The sequence below is a fragment of the Raphanus sativus genome, chromosome 8, assembly GCF_000801105.2.
Source record: "Raphanus sativus cultivar WK10039 chromosome 8, ASM80110v3, whole genome shotgun sequence".
Taxonomy (NCBI): Eukaryota; Viridiplantae; Streptophyta; class Magnoliopsida; order Brassicales; family Brassicaceae; genus Raphanus; species Raphanus sativus.
In genome coordinates, this window is record NC_079518.1 from 23041475 (window position 1) to 23052015 (window position 10541).

At 32.1% G+C, this 10541-nt stretch overlaps 1 long non-coding RNA gene and 1 pseudogene across 6 annotated transcripts; one reads left to right on the forward strand and one right to left on the reverse strand.

Moving 5' to 3' along the window:
• Window positions 1-4198: 4198 nt before the first annotated feature.
• LOC130498898 (uncharacterized) lies at window positions 4199-7258 on the reverse strand. Of its 6 annotated transcripts, none has more exons than XR_008937921.1 (9): window positions 7060-7252; window positions 6842-6977; window positions 6612-6687; window positions 5984-6182; window positions 5193-5538; window positions 4961-5092; window positions 4800-4878; window positions 4602-4716; window positions 4199-4524 (listed from the first exon to the last, which is right to left on the reverse strand). It is a non-coding gene; the product is annotated as an uncharacterized LOC130498898 (long non-coding RNA). The 6 variants fall into 6 exon arrangements; XR_008937924.1 differs by having other exon boundaries at window positions 5984-6074; window positions 7060-7251; XR_008937923.1 differs by having other exon boundaries at window positions 5984-6113; window positions 7060-7251.
• Window positions 7259-8940: 1682 nt separating this feature from the next.
• On the forward strand, window positions 8941-9302 carry LOC108839168 (uncharacterized; annotated as a pseudogene).
• Window positions 9303-10541: the final 1239 nt, after the last annotated feature.

The following is a 10541-nucleotide window of genomic DNA, read 5'->3' on the forward strand; positions in this document are numbered from 1 at the left end:
TCAATAAGTTAATTAAATTATCTACTTCTTCGAATGCGTGAGCCAGTCTTAAAGAATGACAGAAAGGAATTGCTAAATGGAAGTCACATGCTGACATGCACGAGGTCAATATCAGTCACTACTCCTTCAAACAGCTAAGATGTGTTGGCTGCAAAGGTTTGATCAGGTATTTTGCGCTTAGTTTCCTATGTACTTGTTCGTGCTCTTTTTTCAAGAACATAGGATCTTGCAATTTCTACTGGACCTCTTTTTTCTACTTCACTTTATGTTTTCAAAGTTTCATATTGTTTGATTCATTTGTTCCTATAATTTAAGCTTATCTGATTCAACATGTGGGTGTTTTCAACTCCAACCAGCAATGGAAGAGAAGTCGAGTTATACTGCAAAAACATGCCTCAGGGTAAGCTACCATTTTCTATAGACTTTTTTTATATCCCTCGTCACTATTTCTGAAAAAAGAAAATTTGTGTAAAATTTTGTGTCAGACCTAGAAGATCTCTTTGGGAGGCTGTAGACCCATGCAAAGGCTCTCTTCATCAAGATGTGTTTGTCTTTTCACCAATAATTGATTCTGATCCAACTTCATTTTTTTCCGATTTATTATTGGTCTTAACAGCCAAGATTGTCAAATATTTTATCGGAGAATGAAAGCACATAAGGACATGGCCTCAGCACTGTTGAAAAAAAGGACATGGCCACAGCCAAGCAATAACTCGACCTTTGGAGCTTCTAAGTTTTTTTTTTGTTTCGACTACATTTTCACATTTTTCGTTGAACCATAAGAAGGTGATTATTAATTAAAAAAATTATGCGTAGCCAACTTTTACAAAAACTTTACCTTAAAAAACTATGAATAACTTCTTTATAATCTTCGAATCACAATTATTTTATTTTTCTTCTACATGTGTGATCATTTTTATTAATAATTTAACAAGTGTATAACCCACAAAGTTCCTAAGCAGATGATTGGTATGTTTTAGGTTTTATGTATATTTGAATAGTGATTCATTCTGCAGATGCAGTAATTTGCCCACATCTATCTTATTAAAGTAGAAGTACTTTAAACTTTTGTTTGGTAATAGGGATAGGAGTCTTTAAAAAAATTAAATTTTGTTTGGTAACAAAGATATTAAAGAATTTTGTCTTTTCCTTATTTAAATGATAGATTTAAGTATTTAATGTCTTTTCCTAATTTAAATAATAAATAACAACAAAGGGGAGGATCATTTTCATATTCAGGTCTAATTTTACAACAATTTGAAAGAAAATCAATTCATCATTTTCCCTATGGATAAATAATATTCTTTATTTTGTCTTTTTTTGTTTCATAAAAATATATAATTTTTTTGTTTTCAAGGTAACCTTATTACTTATGTACCCATTTAACTCATATTAATTAACATAACTACTATATATATATATATATTTCTTTCCTTTTGTATACTATAAAATATGTGAGAATTCTAAAACCACAATCTTTGTGAAAAGAGTGAAACTTATCCACTATAAAGTTTCACTTGTGAAAACTCAAGACTTGTCTTGGAACATGTGTATCTCTATGTTGGCTTGTGCATTTACTATCTAAATCAGAGGAAGCATATAGTTATATAGAAAAATATTCCATTTTGCTATATGTGTTTTAATAACTAAATTGTTTCTAAATAATGTTTTTTTCCTTTTAAAGAATTCACCACCTAAAGGAGCCAATCTAGTTAGCCTGTTTAAATGGTTATTTTCTACAAAATTATATTCAAAACCATATTATTAAATGTTTTATTATCATGATCTCTCTCCTCAAAAAATAATTTATTTTGATAATTGAAAAATAGTTTAGAGTTTAAGCATATAGAGAGCCAAAATACCATCAAGACTCTATAAGATGGTAGATTACCCCTGGCTTCAAGAGAGTGCGAGAAAGGTAGCTATTTAGCTTAGACGGGAAATGATTTGAAACAATAGTATTGAAGCAAAACAAAACTGTATACTTTAGACTAATCTTATCAGTTTTTTCATGACTTAAGAGTCCACCAGTTATATTTAATAATGTTAGTCTCATTGGTTTCTGCTTTGTATTATTTGAAAACAGGTAATTAAGTTTCACATAAAAGTACAAAGACGTTTCTATAGCTTCTTTCCTTTCAATATAAATAGACAGAGGATTGTACAATATGTTCATCAATCAAAATACAAAATCGATAAAGACTCATATATTTGAAGAAATATTTCTTCTTATTCCCTTATATCATAATGTCTATTAAACATGTCTGGTTCCTAATGGTGGTTGTGGGTTTTGTAGTCTCTGCCAATGCTCAATTACCCCAGTTTCCCATCCCATTTCCTTTTCCACTCCCATTACAACCAAGTCCCGGTATTCCAGGATTAACTGATGTAGCAAAATGTTGGTCTTCAGTGATGAATGTTCCAGGGTGCACTATAGAGATTTATACATCCTTACTCACAAGAAAATTCGGACTTATAGGCCCTACTTGTTGAAAAGCATTCTTGGAAGCCTAAGCCAATTGCTTGACGAAATTTGCAATCTATCCACTTTTTACTCTCAAAGAACAATGTTCAAGAGTTGGTAGTGCAGCTCCTCCTACCACAAAATAGATTTTACATTAATAGAAATAATAGCTATGTCATTTTTATTTCACAACTTATTTTCATATTATAGCTAAATTCTACAGTGTAACACTCCAAACATATGATTCTATAAAAAGCATTTTAGAAGTAATAAATTTCCCGAATTTGCTTTTAAATTAACCATGTGGTTCATGCCTCTGAAAATTCAAAAACTAATCTTAATTACAAAAAAGTACATAAATTAAACCAAAAAATAAAACAATACTATTCAATATATGGGAAAGTAAATGGGTTGCATCTAAAAAGTAAATAAAAATAACAACAAAGGGGAGGATCATTTTCATATTCAGGTCTAATCCTACAACAATTTGAGGGAAATCAATTCATCATTTTCCCTAAAGCTAAATAATATTCCTTAATTTTGTCTTTTTCGTTTCATAAAAAAAAATTTCTTTGTTTTTCAAGGTTACCTTATTACTTATGTACCCATTTAACTCATATTAATTAAAATAATATATATATATATATATATATATATATATATATATATATATATATATATATATATATATATATATTAGTTTCCCTTTGTATACTATATATCAAAACATGATTGTTTTTGGTGTTGTCATTTGAGTATAAAATAGGTGAGAATTCCAAAACCGCAATCTTTGTGAAACATAGTGAAACTTATCCACTATAAGATTTCACTTGTGAACACTCAAGACTTGTCTTGGAACATGTGTATCTCTATGTTGGCATGTGCATTTACTATCTAAATCAGAGGAAGCATATAGAAAAATATTTCCTTTCGCTATATATGTTTTAATAACTAAATTGTTTCTAAATAATGTTTTTTTCCTTTTAAAGAATTCACCACCTAAAGGAGCCAATGTAGATAGCCTGTTTAAATTGTAATTTTTATATAATTATCAGGGGTGGGCGTTTCGGTTTAGTTTCGGGTTCGGTTTGGTTTGGGTAATTTGGGTTTTATAAAACTCAAACCAATTAAAACCAAAGTAGCTTTAGTTTTGGTTCGGTTTGGGTTTAATTTGGTTCGGTTCAGTTTGGTTTGGTTTAGATTTAGTTCGGTTTACATTATTATGGTCTAGTTTGGTTCGGTGTAGTTCAGGTTGGTTATAAAATATAAAGGCATCAGTTTTATACTTTTATTAAAAAACTAATCAACTCATAAACGATAGAGTGAGAATATAAATACTTATACTACATGATTTTATATATAACTAGGGTCGGCCCGCCCTTCGGGCGGGATGTTAAAATTGAACAAATTTTAGGATAGTTAGTAGGTAATGAGTGGTTAATTTGAATTCGTATATAGCTAGATTTGCAAGAAAATAAAGAAAAAGTGTATGTAGTTGAAGCAAAGTAGGTGATTTTGTAGGATTTATTAGTATCATATTAGAGTTTTTTAGAAGATTAGTGGTTTATAGATTTTATAAGGATACAAAAATTTAAAGACAATCATGCACTACTGAATTACTGATTTTAACTTCCTTGGTAAATTTATATAATATTTGTTTTGCGATGCTTAAATATTAATTCAAATCACGTTTTTATATGTTTTTAATAAATCTCATAGAAAATGCAAAAATGATGTTACCAAAGTGTTAGGTAAAATAAAATAAATGTTGTATGTCCGAGTGAATATTCATAATATTTGAAAAATTAAGACGGTTATAGCAGAATAACTTGACCCGTTAAACAGCTAAATGCAGTCAAAACACCACATAGACTTGCACTCGATCTTATTGATGCAACGATTTTTTTAAGGAGATTAGAGTAACTGTGATATGTGAAAGTCTCGTGACTTCTTTCAGAGTGTCCAACATCATCATCTTGGGACTTCTCAGTAGGCATCTCGGTGGTTGCACGGAGACCATTTAGTTCAGTTACCTTCCCACGGCATAGAAACTATGCAGTCTGCAAATGTATCAGTCAATAACAGGAAACTTAAAATAGAGTTAGAGGAGAGTTGTAAGAATAAGATTGAGGCTAACCTCGGGGGTGAACTCAGCACATAAGCATCAGCTCTGGTAGTGTTATCGACTCAATCTTCTTGACACCTCCATCTTGCGTATAAGTAGAGGACTCACTGGCGCAGTTTGCATCAGCCTGAGTAAAGGAAAGAGAAAGGTGAGTGAAACCAATTTCAAATTGACAAATAAAGAAGCCAGAGACAATGCCTATATACTAACACTTTCAGGTAACCGACGCATGTGCTACTCTCCTTGTCGAAGGAGAAAGTTCAAGAAGCTGAATTTAGGAAGAGTCGGCCTGCAAATAAATGGTTCTTGTTAGACGCTTATGTGAATGACTATATATGTAAACGCATAGAATCAGATATTCATAGCTATACCTCCAAGCATTTTCATATCAATGTTTGTCACAAGACTCACAACTATGACCTTTGGCTTAAAACCAGTCGAGCCTAATTTAGTACATAGTTGCACGGCGAGGCCATTGAAAACACTAACTCACCGTTTTGCAACTGCATGGTATAAGTGTATAAAACAAACCTAGATAAATGGCCGGAAGCAATAATTTATTTTTGAGAGTATAACAACATAAAGGGGATACAAAGGTCTGACCTGTGAATGCGGATGACTGCCATAACACGTTGAGTGGTCTGGGTTTCTTTATTGTAAGTTGTATTTATTCCCATGACTTCACCTACGATATCTCTGGAACTAAACGTTAGGAGTTATGTCAATTTATGTAAATCTATAAATTAGCAACGATGGTCTAGATCACAATATAAACCCTGGTGCTTCTATCCCGACAAACAATGGCTGAAAGAGGACTTCCGAGCAGAACCTTTCTGCACCAATCGGGATCACCTGACCATCAGGGAGCTCATTAGTCTTCTCGATTGTAAAGCTTGATTTCGCTGTCTCAACTTCCAGCGCCACATAGGTAACTTCTCCTTGATGTCCCCTGTAAGAGATTTAAAACATCTCAGAATGAACAAAGTAACATAAAAAAATTCACCAGAATTTTAAAGCAAACAATCATATAACATCTAAGAACGAAAACATAAAGATATTCACTTGAATATAAAATCAAACGAACTTGTATGTATATATACAAAAACCACCACCGCCTTTCGGGACGAATCAAAGCATTAAAGACGACATCGTGGGAGTGAATCAATGGAATGTGATATTGGCCAACTTAATATATGCATATCTAGAGAATTTGTTGACGACTAATTTGCTCATAAATAAGCTGTCTGGTATTGGTCATTATACAAAAGAACAGCTTCAAATGGTTATCATTTGTAACTTGTGCCCAAAAATAAAACTAATAGTTGTACAAATAAAAGAACACATAATTCATGATGATGAGACAGAAGGAAAACACACAGAGATAAAATACATACTTAGTCATCATTTGAGCTCGTCTGCCAAGATCTTCACCGAAAGAATAGCGATTGGCCCCCAAAACGTATCTTAAGAATTTTACTCTTTGCTCTTTCCCCAAATAAAATATAACGAATACTGTTTAGCCGTCTGAAACATTATCTTAGATCAAAGGTCAAAACTTTAGTAGAGGAAAGCAGTGAAGATATGGTTTTTTTCCTACAAAAACCACCATTCCATGTAAAACTATTCATGTCTAGGTAGATCAACAAAACAAAATAAAACAATAGAGGCAGAACCAATGCCAAATATAAACATATCCAGATCAGAATGTATAAACTACATATAGAATTCACACTTTAACTTGCATAAGCATACGGGGAAAATCTATATATATATATAGTATACATTAAGAAAGAAGGCAATATAGTATACATTAAGAAAGAAGGCAAACTCCTTAAAAAGACTGCACTTTAATGTCTAAGAAGCTAAGAGTAGAAAATAAGCAGAGTTGGGATTAATAATGAACTCCTCAATGACAGGCTGTCCTATTAAGTTATTTTACCAAGATTTATTAGTAAAGCTTTCAAGTAGGACGAAATCTGCCCTAAGCATGTAACCAAGAGGACTTACGTTAGAGATACTTACGTATATATATATGAATCTAGATCAAGCCCAGAATTACGATTCCCTTCTTTCCAGATATGAACGAAACCTTCAAAATCTGAAAGTCAAAACAATCGAGGTTACTTGTCCATCTCCCAGTGAGCATCATAGTCATCTGAAAACAGATTAGATATTTCCCAGGATTGATAAACAATGAGAAACCACTGGAATGATCTAACACAGATCTAAAAAAACAGAACAATCGATCTTACATTCACGTCAACCGAAATTATATCAACCCACATGAGCTCACCACCACGCTTGACATTTCTCGCCTCCCAGAAACGCAGCAGCCTAGCCTCGACGACGGATGTGCAACCACCGGTCTTCAAGCGGGAGAAGAAAACTCTTGAATTAGCCATAAAATCGCGATTCAGTATATCGACAGAGATATAAATAGAAGATGAATTTTGATAGGAGAAGCACTCACATATTTATACCGATCTGACACCGTCTCAGAGGGAAGAATGCATCATTTAAGATCTCTTTGTGGGCGATTGAATAAAAAGAAATCAAGACGAACCATAACTCCGCCCGTTTCATACATGGAGAAGCAAATCAAGCGTCACTCGTCACCGGCACAGGAAAAGGAGAGACGACAGGGTTAGAGCGAGGCGCTTTGTCTCGGCCCAGTCTAAGTATTGCAAGCGTAGAGCCCAGTAGAGATATAATGAAGAAAGCCCATCAACTAACGCTTCTAAATGAAACGATGAGTTTAAGAAGAATGGACACGTGTCAACCTGTCGGAAGCCGAGTTTATGCGCTGGCGGCTGACGTGGCTTCACCAGGAGAGAGTAAAGTGAACTTTATATAAATAGATAGATAGTATTATTTGAATCGTATTTTTATAATTTTTTTTTAAAGATATGGAAGTTATGAAAAAAATAAAAAACGAAACTTTAACTAAAATTTACAATATGTTTAATACATATATAATATATATATATTATATAATATATATATATTATATTGGATTATCGGTTTGGTTCGGTTTGGCTCGGTTTAAACCCAAACCAAACCAAACCGTTCAGATTGAGTAAAACATGAACCAATTGGATTACATAAAGAGCACGGTTTGGTTTGGTTCGGTTTAACTTTGGTTTGGTTGGTTTGGTTCGGTTCGGTTTGGGTTTTTTTGCCCACCCCTAATAATTATACTCAAAACCATATTATTAAATTTTGTATTATCTCTCTCCTCAAAAATTAATTTATATTGATAATTGAAAAATAGTTTAGAGTTTAAGCATATAGAAAGCCAAAATACGAACAAGACTCTAGAAATTGGTAGATTACCCATGGCTTCAAGAGAGAGCGAGAAAGGTAGCTATTTGGCTTAGATGGGAGATGATTTGAAACAATAGTATTGAGGCAAAACAAAACTGTATACTTTAGACTAATCTGATCAGTTTTTTCATGACTTAAGAGTCCACCAGTTATATTTAATAATGTTAGTCTCATCGGTTTCTGCTTTGTATTATTTGAAAACAGGTAATTAAGTTTCACATAAAAGTACAAAGACATTCCTATAGCTTCTTTCCTTTCTATATATGAAACATATGAAACTTATCCATCACAGGTTTCACTTGTGAACACTCAAGACTTGTCTTGGAACATGTGTATCTCTATGTTGACTTGTGCATTTATTTTCTAAATCGGGGAAGCATATAGTTATATAGAAGAATATTTCATTTTGCTATATGTCTTTAATAACTAAATTGTTTCTAAATAATGTTTTTTTTCCTTTTAAAGAATTCACCACCTAGAGGAGCCAATGTAGTTAGCCTTTTTAAACGGTTATTTTCTACAAAAATTATACTCATAAACATATTATTAAATGTTGTATTATCATGTTCTCTCTCCTCAAAAATTAATTTATTTTGATAATTGAAAAATAGTGTAGAGTTTAAGCATATAGAGAGCCAAAATACGATCAAGACTCTAGGAATTGGTAGATTACCCCTGGCTTCAAGAGAGAGCGAGAAAGGTAGCTATTTGGCTTAGATAGGAGATGATTTGAAACAATAGTATTGAGGCAAAACAAAACGGTATACTTTAGACTAATCTGATCAGTTTTTCATGACTTAAGAGTCCACCAGTTATATTTAATAATGTTAGTCTCATCGGTTTCTGCTTTGTATTATTTGAAAACAGGTAATTAAGTTTCACATAAAAGTACAAAGACATTTCTGTAGCTTCCTTCCTTTCAATATAAATAGACAAAGGATTATACAATTTTGTTCATCAATCAAAATACAAACTCGATAAAGAGTAATATTTGAAGAAATATTTCTTCTTTTTCCCTTATCTCATAATGTCTATTAAACATGTCTGGTACCTAATGGTGGTTGTGGGTTTTGTAGTCTCTGCCAATGCTCAACTACCCCAGTTTCCCATCCCATTTCCTTTTCCACTCCCGTTCCAACCAAGTCCGGGTATTCCAGGATTACCTGATGTAGCAAAATATTGGTCTTCAGTGATGAATGTTCCAGGATGCATTATAGAGATTTATACATCCTTACTCACAGGAAAATTCGGACATATAGGCCCGCTTGTTGCAAAGCATTCTTGGAAGCCGAAGCCAATTGCTTGCCAAAATTTCCAATCTATCCATTTTTTCCTCTCAAAGAACAATGTTCAAGAGTTGGTAGCACAGCTCCTCCTACCACAAATTAAATTTTACATTAATAGAAGTAATAGCTATGTCGTTTTATTTCACAACTTATTTTTTTTATTTTAGCTAAAATCTACAGTGTAACACTCCAAACATATGGTTCTATAAAAAGCATTTTAGAAGTAATAAATTCCCCAAATTTCCTTTTAAATTAACCATGTGGTTTCATTTGCCTCTGAAAATTCAAAAGTAATCTTAATCACAAAACATATTCAAATTAAACTACAAAATAAAACAATACTATTTAATATATGGAAATTACATGGGTTGCATCTAAAAGGTAAATATAAATAAAACAAAGAGGAGGATCATTTTCATATTCATATCTAATTTTACAACAATTTGAGGGAAATCAATTCATTCATTTTCCCTAAAGCTAAATAATATTCCTTTATTTTGTCTTTTTTGTTTCATAAAAATATATTTTTTTCTCAAAGTAACCTTATTACTTATGTACCCATTACCTCATATTAATTTAAATATAAATTCTATATATATATTAGTTTGCCTTTGTATACTATATATCAAAACATGATTGTTTTTGTGTTGTAATTTGAGTATAATATAGGTGAGAATTCCAAAACCACAATCTTTGTGAAACATAGTGAAACTTATCCACTATAAGGTTTCACTTGTGAACACTCAAGATTTGTCTTGGAACATGTGTATCTCTATGTTGACTTGTGCATTTACTATCTAAATCAAATGAAGCATATAGTTATATAGAAGAATATTTCATTTTGATATATGTGTTTTAATAACTAAATTGTTTCTAAATAATGTTTTTCCCTTTTAAAGAATTCACCACTAAAGGAGCCAATGTAGTTAGTCTGTTTAAATGGTTATTTTCAACAAAAGTATACTCAAGACTCTATAAATTGGTAGATTACCCCTGCCTTCAAGAGAGAGTGAGAAAGGTAGCTATTCTGCTTAGACAGGAGATGATTTGAAACAGTAGTATTCAGGCAAAACAAAACTGTATACTTTAGACTAATCTGATCAGATTTTTTCCTGACTTAAGTGTCCACCAGTTATATTTAATGATGTTAGTCTCATCGGTTTCTGCTTTGTATTATTTGAAAACAGGTAATTAAGTTTCACATAAAAGGACAAAGGCAATTCTATAGCTTCTTTCCTTTCAAATAGACAGAGGATTGTACAATATGTTCATCAATCAAAATACAACTCGATAAAGACTCATATATTCGAAGAAATATTTCTTCGTTTTCCCTTATCTCATA